This window comes from Emys orbicularis, chromosome 1, assembly GCF_028017835.1.
Source record: "Emys orbicularis isolate rEmyOrb1 chromosome 1, rEmyOrb1.hap1, whole genome shotgun sequence".
NCBI lineage: Eukaryota > Metazoa > Chordata > Testudines > Emydidae > Emys > Emys orbicularis.
The window spans coordinates 240,425,198-240,438,927 of record NC_088683.1 but is presented as its reverse complement, the minus strand read 5'-3'; the positions used below and the strand labels follow the sequence as shown (position 1 = coordinate 240,438,927).

Genomic DNA, 13,730 nt, shown 5'->3' with positions numbered 1-13,730 from the left:
CACTGCACATGCCTGCTCCACCAGCCTGGGCTCCCTTACACTGTTTTGCTGAGCCAGGCTCTCCAGCCTTATCCAGCACACACACACAGGTAGGGACACACCCAGCTGTAGAATCACAGAGAATCTGCAATTAGCTCTACATGAGAAGACTCAACTAGGAAATTGCCCAGCACTCAAGTGCACGCCCTCTGGAGAGTAAATCCAAAATTGTATTGTCTTGTGCTGCACAGAAAACTGTACAGATATAAGCTCATGAAATTCACTCCCTCCCTCAATGTGGAGGAAGATATGCACAGCTTTTTGCGCTCCTGCCACCCCTCCCCCAGTCCCCGGTTATGAATTGCACAAACTGGGTTTTAGAAAACAAAACAAGTTTATTATCTACAAAGGTAGATTTTAAGTGATTATAAGGGATAGCAAACAGATCAAAGCAGATTACTGAGCAAATAAAACAAAACGCAAACTAAGCGTATAACACTAAATTAACTGGTTAATAGTAGCAAATTCTCACCCTCAATGTTGTTTTATACAGGTTGCAGAGTTTCTTAAACTGAACTGCTTGCAGCTTAAATCTCCAGGTATTCCTTTCACAGGCTGACCTTTTTCACCTAGTCTCAGCCCCTGTGTCCCCCCTGCCCTCAGCTTAGTTCCTTTGTTTCTTTGGGTGTTTTCAGCAGTCTTCCTTCTTGAGTGGGGAGGCAGTGGAGAAGAACAAAGATTAACTCACTCCCCAGCCTTAAATAGGATTTGCATATGGTGGAAATCCTTTGTTTGACCCCCACTCCCTCTTAATGGAAAAACACTAGAAGTCCAAGATGGTGTCCAGTATCAAGTGACATGATCACCTCACCCTGCAGTGTTAAAGCAGCATCTCAGGAAACTTCTCAGGAAAGAGTGAGATTAGCATCTTCAAAGTCCTATTGTCCTTCCTAATGGCCCATCCAGGCTGATTGCATACTGTCTGGTGGGCGTCCCCCAAGTGTAAACACAGTTGTAATTGTTACATAGTTAATATTCCTAACTTCAGATACAGAAATGATATATGCATACAAATAAGATAATCATATTCAGTAAATCATAGCCTTTCCAATGATATCTCACATGACACATCTTGCCTAGAACACGTTTTAGTTCTGCCATATTCATATAATAACAATATCTCTATGAAGATTATGGGGCATAGAGTCACACCTTTGTTTGATTAAACTGATTTTCAATATCCACTCTCATTAAGTCTAGTGTCTTGTTGGTGAAACAAAGTCTGGGATACCTCAGGAGAGTACATTTCTGACTTCCTGTTAACCAGTGTGGTCAGGCAGAAGTTTTCTTTTGTTACTGGCTTGGTATATCTTATGGAAGAATAACCACCAGTTGGGGTGGGTCTGCCCCATTTCTCAGCACTTTGTCCTGAATCTGGTATTCTCAGCTGTGACCCACTGAGGCACGGTGACAAAAGCACTTTTTCTGGAGATTCTCAAGGTGTCCCTAGAAAGGTTCTTAGCCCAGAAGTCAGTTATCAAAAAGACAGCGTGCTATAAGATTGCTTTCCTAAAATCATCCTTGTATGAGAGAAAATTTGTATAAAGGGTTTTCTAAGGTGAAATTTTGGGAGGGAGTTAAAAAACCTACCAGTAAAGCATACTGAATGTTATTTTTTTCATGAGTTTCTGTATTTTTTTCTTTATTTTCATCTCGACTGGAGAAAGCAACAACATGGGAGAAAAAAAAGATAAATGGCTTTGAAAAAGTGCCACGAGGAATGATTCTCATGGGAATAAATACACTGGTCTCTCAAAGAGAGGAAAATTCACCCCAGTTCAGAGATTACACCCAAGGTCCTCTGCATCACTTAAAACAGAATGCTAGTGAGTCTTAAATCAGGCCTGGATTAAAGGCAATCCACCGTTCAAGGTATAGCCCCCCTTGGCTGTGCCAACATATCATGGCCATGCCTCCTCATTAACTCCCACCCCCCCATACATCTAAGAGTAATAGTAGCAGGGCTACCTACCCAAGAGCAGTCAGTTAGGCTCCCACAGACTGCTGTTCCCTGTCATCCAGCAGTCTGGGATCTGTCCAGCAAAGGAAGGGTTTAGCCTCTGTATGGGTCCCTTCTGACAACATCCCTGCTGAAACACAATGGGGTGGTGGCAGTAAGAGACCCACCCCTACACACTGAGGCTCTTGGGATAGTGTTGTTAGTCCTGCTGTACTGGGGGCCCATCAACCCAAAAAGAAGTATAGGGCAGTTCAGCCCTCTCAGAGCTATTATTCTAAGTTCTCTGTTCACCTAGGCAGACATTTGTGCATCAGCGACACCCGGGGCACATCTTCAAGTTTTTCTTCATAACCATGATTAGGGGAAACATAGATTGGGGAAACATTTAAAAAAAAATAAAAGCTGAGATTCTGAAGTCATCCAATGACTCCAGGACCTGGGGATCCATGCAGGGGCCTAAAGTGCATTTGCCTTAATCCAGCCTTGGTTTAAGTCATTTTGAAGGCCTTGCATAGAATCTTTGCACTGAGGTGACTTCTACCAAGAATTAGTAAAAAATACATAGCTGATCCTCTCACTGAGAAGCATACCATCTGAGCTACACTCAGCACAGGAACTGAGAGTGGGAAGCAAATGTGGCTTCCCACTCTACTTGAAAACTACCTCGATGCATGGTGCTACGTGGGCTGTTGATGTGTGTTAAAGAAGCTTCAGGACTGCTCTAATTTCTGTTCTGATAAAACTGCCCTATAGGACCTGATCTACATACAAGAATAGGAGAGCAATACACACCTCCTTTTTCTTCGACTCTATCATACTCCCCTCACTGGGGGCTGTGACTTGGGACACATAGAGCACAATGTCAATCATTGCATGTTGGAGATATTCCATGGGGCTGTTTCTATAGAGTTTACAGCCCTTTTATTTAATTGAAGAAGTATGAAGCAGCTGTGGTGGAGCACAACATCTGGTCTATTATATGCATTATCACTTTCTCTATCACAATGGTATAGGATTGAACTGGAAGAACAGATGGAAAGACTGGTCAAAAAAGGCAACATCTCTCTGCTTAAAATCAAGAAATATTTCTCTTACATTTTAACTAAAATTCCCATTTTATAAATAAAGAAGCTTTATTTCAATTATTGATGTCTGGTTTTATTTCAAGCAGCCAGCATCAATGATTACTTAAATTGATCTGATTCTGCTTTGTGTAAGAATGTGGATGAGATCTGCTTCTTTTCTTAATACAGGTCTGTCGCATCTTACGCGCATTTAACATGCACGATTTCAGCTTTGTGCAGTCGGGGGAAAAAAACAACAAAAACGGGCGATTCCACCAGCGTGAGACGCGAATCTGCTGTTCCCAATAAAATATTTGGGGGGGGGAAGGGGACTTGACAGCAACAGCATGTCTTTAGGTCTGTGATAAGGTTCTCCCCTATAATAACCCTGGAGGGTTGGCAAAAAAAAAAAAAACTCAAACCCCCAATTTAAATAGTGTGTCTGCCCCAGAGTGAGTGTGAGATGGGAGAAGCGAATATGCTCTTCCCACTACAGTACTCAGTCCCCCTGTGCCTCTCATACTTTGTGCATCTCGCCACGCTGAGTGAGATTCTACTGTGCCTGTACTGTTTAAAGAGGGGGCCCATCAACCCAAAAAGAAGTATAGGGCAGTTCAGCCCTCTCAGAGCTATTATTCTAAGTTCTCTGTTCACCTAGGCAGACATTTGTGCATCAGCGACACCCGGGGCACATCTTCAAGTTTTTCTTCATAACCATGATTAGGGGAAACATAGATTGGGGAAACATTTAAAAAAAAAATAAAAGCTGAGATTCTGAAGTCATCCAATGACTCCAGGACCTGGGGATCCATGCAGGGGCCTAAAGTGCATTTGCCTTAATCCAGCCTTGGTTTAAGTCATTTTGAAGGCCTTGCATAGAATCTTTGCACTGAGGTGACTTCTACCAAGAATTAGTAAAAAAGACATAGCTGATCCTCTCACTGAGAAGCATACCATCTGAGCTACACTCAGCACAGGAACTGAGAGTGGGAAGCAAATGTGGCTTCCCACTCTACTTGAAAACTACCTCGATGCATGGTGCTACGTGGGCTGTTGATGTGTGTTAAAGAAGCTTCAGGACTGCTCTAATTTCTGTTCTGATAAAACTGCCCTATAGGACCTGATCTACATACAAGAATAGGAGAGCAATACACACCTCCTTTTTCTTCGACTCTATCATACTCCCCTCACTGGGGGCTGTGACTTGGGACACATAGAGCACAATGTCAATCATTGCATGTTGGAGATATTCCATGGGGCTGTTTCTATGGAGTTTACAGCCCTTTTATTTAATTGAAGAAGTATGAAGCAGCTGTGGTGGAGCACAACATCTGGTCTATTATATGCATTATCACTTTCTCTATCACAATGGTATAGGATTGAACTGGAAGAACAGATGGAAAGACTGGTCAAAAAAGGCAACATCTCTCTGCTTAAAATCAAGAAATATTTCTCTTACATTTTAACTAAAATTCCCATTTTATAAATAAAGAAGCTTTATTTCAATTATTGATGTCTGGTTTTATTTCAAGCAGCCAGCATCAATGATTACTTAAATTGATCTGATTCTGCTTTGTGTAAGAATGTGGATGAGATCTGCTTCTTTTCTTAATACAGGTCTGTCGCATCTTACGCGCATTTAACATGCACGATTTCAGCTTTGTGCAGTCGGGGGGAAAAAACAACAAAAACGGGCGATTCCACCAGCGTGAGACGCGAATCTGCTGTTCCCAATAAAATATTTGGGGGGGGGGGGGGAAGGGGACTTGACAGCAACAGCATGTCTTTAGGTCTGTGATAAGGTTCTCCCCTATAATAACCCTGGAGGGTTGGCAAAAAAAAAAAAACTCAAACCCCCAATTTAAATAGTGTGTCTGCCCCGGAGTGAGTGTGAGATGGGAGAAGCGAATATGCTCTTCCCACTACAGTACTCAGTCCCCCTGTGCCTCTCATACTTTGTGCATCTCGCCACGCTGAGTGAGATTCTACTGTGCCTGTACTGTTTAAAGAGGTAGTACGTATTTTTTGTACTGTATAACATGGCCCCTAAACGCAAGGCACCTACTTCATCTTGTGCTCAACCAAAGAAACAGCAATGTGTTCCAACGCTGGAGGAAAAACTGGCTGTGTTGGACTTATTGAGAGACGGTATGTCCATCACCAACGTGGCACGTAAATACGGCCGCAACGAATCTAGCATCCGTGCCATCAAGATTCTAGAGACAGAAATTCGTCAAGCCGTGGCATCAAGTGCTCCAGTAACTGCTAAGGTGACGAGCCAAGTGCGTGATAAGACTTTAGTGAAGACTGAAAAAGGATTAAACTTATGGCTGGAAGACATGAACCGTAAACTTGTGCCTATCAATGGCAACATGTTGAGAGAAAAGGCTTTTAGTATCTATGCGCTGTTCAAACCTCCCGCCAAAGAGGGACAGCCTTCTGATAAGAAGGAATTCAAAGCCAGCCAAGGTTGGCTTAACAGTTTTAGGAACCGCTTCAACCTCAAAAACATGCAGACTACTGGTGAAGCTGCATCTGCCAATGAGGAGGCAGCAAAAGCCTACCCCGAACAATTAAAGAAAATCTTAAAGGAAAGGGGCTATCTTCCAGAACAAGTTTTTAATGCTGACGAGACTGGGCTCTTCTGGAAAAAAATGCCCACCCGCACTTACATTTCGAAATCAGAAAGACAAGCCCCTGGCTTCAAAGCAGCTAAAGACCTTGTGACTGTGTTGTTTTGTGGCAATGCGGCTGGGCATTTAATAAAGCCGGGCTTGCTCTACAGGGCTTCAAATCCCCGTGCCCTAAAAGGCAAGAACAAAAATCTCCTGCCTATGTTCTGGCAATCAAATAAAAAGGCTTGGGTGATGGCAGCATTATTTCTGGATTGGTTCCACGAGTGTTTCATTCTGGAGGTCAAGCAGTACCTCGAAGAGAAAGGACTTGACTTTAAAGTGTTGCTGATCATAGACAATGCTCCTGGCCACCCTGCGGCACTCTGGTTTGCGCATAACGATGTTGCAGTCATCTTTCTCCCCCCAATACCACCTCCATCCTCCAACCTCTCGACCAAGGCATCATTAGCTGTTTCAAGGCCATGTACACGAGGCTTACATTCTCACGGATCCTTACCGCTATGGATGCTGATCCCAATGTTAATGTGATGGAGTGTTGGAAGTCCTTCAACATTGCTGATTGCATCACTTATATTAAACAGGCAATGGATGCAATCAAGCCTGAAACAGTCAATGCATGTTGGCAAAACCTATGGGAAGACTGTGTGAATGATTTTAAGGGTTTCCCGACCATTGACAAAGAAGTGCAACTCATTGTTCAGGTGGCCAGGCAAGTGGGTGGTGATGGCTTCGTTGACATCCTCGAGGAAGAAATTGAGGAATTAATTGAGGGCCATAGAGAAACATCGACTAACGAAGAGTTAGAGGAACTGATAAAATCGTCTACAGAAGACGAAGATGATGACGAACAGGAAGAGCCAGCAACTTGGAATCTTCATAAATTTTCTGAAGTGTTCCAAGCAGCGAAACACTTGAATGATTTAATTTCTGAATATGATCCTTCAATGGAACGAAGTCTCAAAATCACACATAGTATTACAGATGATTTGAGACCATACCAAGAAATGTTTGAGGAGCTCAAGAGACAACAGCGACAGTTGCCAATTACCATGTTTTTAAAGAAAAAACAACCAGCAGCAGCAGAGCCTACACAATCAACTTCTCGAGCTGAACCAGAGCCAACCACTTCGTCTACAACTCACTCTCCGTCACCCAAGCCTGGCCCATCGTCTCCTGGATCGACATCAAGCCCTGACGACTCAATAATAGTGTTGTCAGGGGAAGAGGAATACTAATCATTGGAGTGTGTACAGTACAAGACTAGCAAGAATATCCAGGATGACTGGTGACTGTTCAGGTTTACAGTACTGCACTGTATTGTACTGTTTTCAATTTTTATTCTTTCATTCTTCTGTGTCTCTGTTATGTTATTACAAATACTGTAAAATTATATTTTGCATATGTAGTCTTTATTATATACTGTACTGCACATTGCTGTATACAATACATAGTACTGTACAGGGTTGTATACACAAAATTGTACTTTATGGGTGATTTAAGGGATTTTCAAGGGTCATTTTGACTATCCGCGATTTTCGCTTTACGCGCTGACCGCGGAACGTAACCCCATCATAAGATGAGACAGACCTGTAAACAAGTATTGCTCCAAAGATATACTTTTCCTTGACATGTTTGAGTGTATATTTTATATATAATGCCTGTGTTTATGTGTGTGTGAGAGAGTGAGTATTTTATAATGTGCATAATATAATGTACACTTAAACACACTCACATAAACACACACATAGTATCAAGGAACAGTAAATCTTTGGAGCAACACAGGTCTATTAAGAAAATAAGCAGACCTCATCTACACTCATATACAAAGCAGAGCCAGATCAGTTTTAAGTTACCATTGATGCTGGCTACTTGAAGTAAAACCAGACATCAATCCCTAAAATGAAACTTCTTATCATACGTGGCATCAACACAGACCCTGTGAAAATCTCAAGCATGGGTCTCAATAATGGAGCTGATAAACCAACCAAAGAAAACAGTTTCAAAAATCCAGTTTCTTGTAGCTCTACTGCTTTCACTTCCCAAACAACTGAACTGCAAATGTCAATGTTTTCTCATTACACACTCGATGGAAACATCCCAATCAATCTCTCAACAGGAACAGTTGCCTGCACAAACACGGCATCTGAAAGTGTTCTTCTTCTAACTTAACAACAAATTAGCCTTTATTAATTGCCTTGCCATTCATTTTTCAAAGTCTTTGAACAAGGTGTTTAGTTCCTGTGTTTATTCTACTGTGAATGTTCAATATTAGTTGCAAATGTTCTGTACTGTTATATTTCTTCCTTCATTAAATTAGAGTAATGTATTGTGTTCAGTATATAGCTACTCTAAAAGGAAAGCAATTTTTAATAGCACAAATGCTATCCTTCAGTACAATTCCAATCTTTGTGCTTGCAGAGTGAAATTCACCCGTCTTTTGGATGGCCAACCCAGGACCTTCTATCCCATCCAAGTCCTGGATAAGCTCTGTGCATCTCCTACTGCTTTTCTAAGAGTCTCCATTGCAGGCCTGCATAGAGTAGTCAAAAGGAGAAGATGGGTCATGAGAGAAACTGTGGATCCATATATATGCAGATCCAGTAGCAGCAGATCCCAAACTGGTAGGCATTCAGCTCATGCACATTTTTGTGATGGAAGGGAATATACAGGAATAAGAGTTTAAATACAGGCAGTGTTTAACAACATCCCTAGCCAATTCAGCACAAGGTATGTACTATCATAGTTAGCAGCTGTTGTGTCTGTGGCCCAAATTAAACAAATGAATGAGTGTAAATTATCCTACCACATCCGGGAAGGTGATCAGGGTTGAGGTTAATAAGATGGGAAAGTGTAAAAAATCTGCATCCAAATTAAGCTTGTCCTATAATTAGAAAACTCAAACCTTTCCTGCCCCAATATTCATTAAGAAAAATTAATAGTGAATAAATGCAGATTTCCCTAGATGACAAATATGCCTGTAAGATTATTCTAGTTGACTTCAACTCCCATGTAAATGACAACTCTTCTGGATTACTTCAGAATCTCATAATTATCATGATAGCCATAACACTACCTACTACTAAGTGGTTTCTTGCTCAATTTATACATCCTCTGTATCAGTTGTTTGAACTGGGTATGGAGATTTCACAGTTGTCATAAACTCACCATCACCCCTTCCTGTTTGAAGTTGGGAAGTATCTTTCCTGTGAGGGAAACGGATCATTGTTAATGTTCTGTTCTGCAAGACTGATGGAACCAGTACATTTCCATTAGGCCCCCCCCAGGGTAATATCATTGATCAGTAGGCTGACTGGTAGCCAAATTTCATGCTCCCTCATTAGTGTTGTGCTGTTTTGCACTACAGAATGGTCTCAGTTGAATGAGAAGGAGAATGCTTTAGCACACCTGTGCATTTGAATGAGGTCTGTGATCATTTTGGCATCAAAGCTACATAAAGGCATTAAAACCTGTTTCAGAATATTATACAGTTGACCACTCTATTGATGGCCTGGTAGGACTTTATAATATTCATTGGCTTCTGATTATTAGTACAACTGTTCCTAAATTTATTTTCCTTTAGTCCATCTTCACAGGTCCACCAAATTACAGAGATGGTGTACACCAGATGATTCAAGAGGGAAGACTGTGGTACCTATTACATGCTGCTGGTGTACTTAATAAAAGCCTTGGTGCTCTTGAACACAGCATGCTTAGCCAGTTCCCCGGGCAGCAGCAGGAGCACAGCGGTCTGGATCTCCTGGGAAGTGATGGTCAAGCACTTGTTTTAATGCACTAGGCAGGATGCCTCCTCAGCAATGCCCTCATTGACGAAAGAGTTCATAATGCCCATTGCCTTGGAAGAAATGCTGGTGTCAGCGTGAACCTGCTTCAGCACTTTGTACATGTAGATAGAGTAACTCTTCTTCCTTGTCTTGAACCACTTCTTATCTCCCTTTTTCCGAGTCTTAGTCACTGCTTTCTTAGAGCCCGTCTTGGGAGCAGCAGCAGCAGAGTTAGATGGATCAGGCATTCTGATTTCTGAAGACAGTTCACTCAATAAAATACAGAAAGAACAAGCTGGAGTGCTGGTGGCAAAATTTTCATTCCAACTTGGACTAACTGTGACATAGAAAGCTCTTGAAGCCCTTCGTTGTTACTATGCAAGAGGCAAAGAAGGGTTTCTTCATTTCTATCATAGCGTCTGCAAAGTGCTGAGAAGTGGAGCTATTCTGGGCAATTGACAGCCTATTTTATCTGGACAGTTTCCATGTGGGGTCAGAGTCAAATTTTTCTTGCTTTGAGTAATTTTCATGTTACTACATGGATAAGATTGTTCTGATCTGGACAGAGCTGCCTGATACCTTGATGGGAGGGCAATGTCTGGAGTGCGGGGGGGGGGGGGGGGAGGGGAAGCACTGTGTCTGCTCTGAATTTTGGCTAATGTCCCTCACTGAGGTCCCAGTTTTTAGCTGTGATATTTTATTTTTTATGTAGGCATATTGAGTTGTGGGTTTATTATGTGCTGATGATCATAGGATGACTATGTTATACTTTGCTATGTTGTAATGGGGCCTGGTTGGGAATCTTTGTATTTTATTTGTCTTCAGGATATTTATCCATACTATGTTTTCTCAATCATTATTTACCACCTAGTAATCAGATAGGCAATTTATTACATTCAGATTACTAAATAAATAAATAATGAACACTCAGTTGATACTTAATTGCACTCGATCACAGAATAATATAGAAGGACTAATTAATTACATCTTCCTTAGTTAAGACGCAGTGTTTCCTTTCTCTACAGGTATCAGTCACTGAGGGCCATATGGGGAAATAGATGCATTCATGTTTGTTTTGCTTTTAAATCATCTTTCTACTCTATGCTTTTCTCTACTAAATAAATATCTTGTTTTTAGGAAAGAACTGATTAGTCTGGGAAATTCACACTGGTCATTCATCTTTGAAGAGAGATGAGCAGGTGCCTATATCAGAGGGTCCTGACAAGTTCCAAGGGCCTGTGAGCCTAGCCACTGTACTCTGCCGTCAACCTAAGCGTGGGAGAATTGCAGGATTCCAGTGAAAGGGGTGTGGCAAAAGGACCGAGACCATGGAGTGACTCTGAGAAACTAAAGAAGGGACTAAGGAGCAGGGTGGCTAATACACCTTTTACATGGTGTAAAAAAGTCTAATTAAATAGCAACATTATTGGACCAGCATAAGCAATTGCTGTATCTATTGCATTACTTAGTGCTTCAAAACTGGATAGGTATCGTCATCACACTGAAGCATGTTTCTCATGGTAAAACCATTCTGCCTCTACAATGAATTGGTAGATGAATATTTTCATGATAAAAGTTCTACAAGTAAAAGAAAAGTCCTTAAATGTATTAAGAGCCCAATTCAATTCCCATTGAAGTCTGCAGCAGTTTTGCTATTTACTTCAACGGGAACTGGAATGGGTCCTAAGACCAGAATCACCATGTATAACCAGCTTCAGAAATGTTGCTGTACTCCAAAGGTCTTGCCCAACATCCTCCACATGTACTTCAAGAAAGTCATCACTGATGCTTGTGGCATTGTTAGCTTAACACAATGTAACTAGAGACAAGTGTCACTTATGTCAGCATGAATTTGAAAACCTCCCAATCTATACCTCTGCAAATACTATAACTAACACTAATAGCAGTTACTAACACTATATAGATGCTTGTGGCTTCTATAAGTTTAGGGAAATAGCATCAGGATACCTTCTGAAAATCATTTGAAAAAAGTATCAAGGCAAATCATTTTGTTACCAACACTTTGAATCTGCAAAAAAACTGATCATTTTTCCATTTTCTTTTCCTTTGCCTCAGAGTCTTAATAGTTTTTGGAATCCACTCCAGAGAAACCTTCATTTAATCATCGACATTAGCTAGACTAATTACAATTTTCAGTACCTGACACTCCCAGACCTCCAAGTAGAATTACCTTGAAGTGTTATTTGTATGGAGCTGTTAGTATTCAGAAGACGTTGCTTAATTTCTGCTGCACTCCTGAGATTTGATAGCTATAATGTCTTTTATCTGACTTCCACTTTCTTTCAATAAAGAAACTGAAGTAGTATTTTCTTTGAGATGTATAAACCTATCAAAATGGATAGCATCTGAATGGCAGAGCACGAGAACTAATAAAAATCAGTGACTGTGTGATCAAAAGCTTGTCAGACATATTTATCTGTCACCTATATTATTTGATGTCGAAATATAGCTGGACTTTACTAATTATTTTTGTCCGCTGGTTTGGACAAATAAAATGTTATGTTCTTTAAATTATTGAATATGATTTTAATGGTAGGATAACTTAAAGGCCTTCAATGTCAACAGCAAAGAGAAAAAAAAAAGCTAAGGTTCTTCTCTTGAAAGGCTGACACTAAGACAATTTTAATATGACAATGTTTTCATTAATGGAAACCTTTGCTGTTAAAAATATGACTAGCCTGGGATATTAAGATATTAGAACATTAAGCCCTCCATATTAGGTTGTTCTGGAGATGCGCTGCCCTAGTGATAGCTGTGGGAGGCATTGTGTCTCAGAGAGGAGCTCCTGGAGAGTTCAGCCATTGCACTGCGCTTACAAAGGCTCTCCCCACCATTGATCAATGTACACAGGTGGGGCAGCAGGCTTGCCCCTTTCTCTTCCCTCTGCCTATGTATTGGCTAGTGCCAACAGAATCACTTACCCTGAAGAGGCCATGTTCTACCTGAGCTCATGGATTCCCATTGTTCCCATCCTGCCCTGTGCCCTCTCCCTTCCTTATACCTTCTCTATTGAATGTACCTTTTGTAGGATATTTGAGTCCCCCTCCACCTCCCTTTTGTCACCATGCAGGGATTAGGCAGAATCTGGTCTTTAATGGGCAATACAATGCCAAAGACTGTAATCTTCAAAATGCTATGAGAACCGCCTTCTCAAAGGCTACACTGGGAGCCAGTTTGGCTTTAAACAAGATAATTTCTCTTCCTCTTAACTTCCAAATTGTTCTCTCTTTCACCAGCAATGCATCACAATGAAGGATGTGTGATCTGGATTTCAATAGAGGATGGCACATTGTGGAGAATGTGTGATTCCCTGTCAAGAAGCAATGCAGTTTTCAAGCCAGAGATTAGCATTGGATTTGGACTAGCCCTTTTTATTAATCAAGTAAAGCAGCTGTGCACTACTGTTGCATCATTGAGAATTGTAGAGGCAATTTGCCAGGAGCAAAAGGGCTGTGCCTAATTAACATGTATATTTACATATATTTGCATGTGATTTTAATTGGTGATACATGAATGGTTTTTATTTTCCAAGTGTATATTACGTCTCTGGAATTAACATATTTGAAGAGGGACATGCACATTATGGAAGTGGATATGAGTTTATGAGGACACTACAGGTTTGATTTTATAGCTTGATACATCTGTTCACAAATACAAACTCTCTGAGCCCCAATTTTCAGAGGTGTTGAATGCCCACAGCTCTCATTGACTTCTATTTTGAATACTCAGCACTTCTGAAAAACAAAGCGATGTACTTCCAAAGCAATTTGTAGAAATAGCAGCCCATCGCTCTCCTGTTTCTTGAGCATGTGTTGGAAAGTTGGAAAATGGAAGGGGAAGCAATCTCACAAGTAGCATTATTTATTTTATTTTATTATAGTACCTACTAATCCCAGTCCTGGACAAGGACCTGATTGTGCCGGGCACTGTACAGATGCAGAACTAAAAGACTGGCCCTGTCCTAAAGACTGTAAATTAAATTATATTAACTGATGCTTTTCCTGAAGCTGGAGATTCAGGTTAATAACTACAGTAAGGGGATGGGATGGAGTCTGATAGGTTTTTTGGTTTGTATTTAAGGTTTGCGGTTTAGACTGAACCAGGGTCAGAGTTTTGTGTTTGAGAGCACCAAAATCTTCTGAGCCATTCTCATGCAATTTAAACCCAAGTGAAGGAAATCCCATGGGATTAACTGTTCTTGTGAATCTTCTGCCATCTTGGGCCATAT

At 41.0% G+C, this 13,730-nt stretch overlaps 2 pseudogenes; one reads left to right on the top strand and one right to left on the bottom strand.

Annotated features, from left to right (window-relative positions):
• The first annotated feature begins 5,102 nt into the window (after window positions 1-5,102).
• On the top strand, window positions 5,103-9,328 carry LOC135895341 (tigger transposable element-derived protein 1-like; annotated as a pseudogene).
• Window positions 9,329-9,354: 26 nt separating this feature from the next.
• Window positions 9,355-9,776, bottom strand: LOC135895331 (histone H2B 8-like; annotated as a pseudogene).
• Between the last annotated feature and the right edge of the window lie 3,954 nt (window positions 9,777-13,730).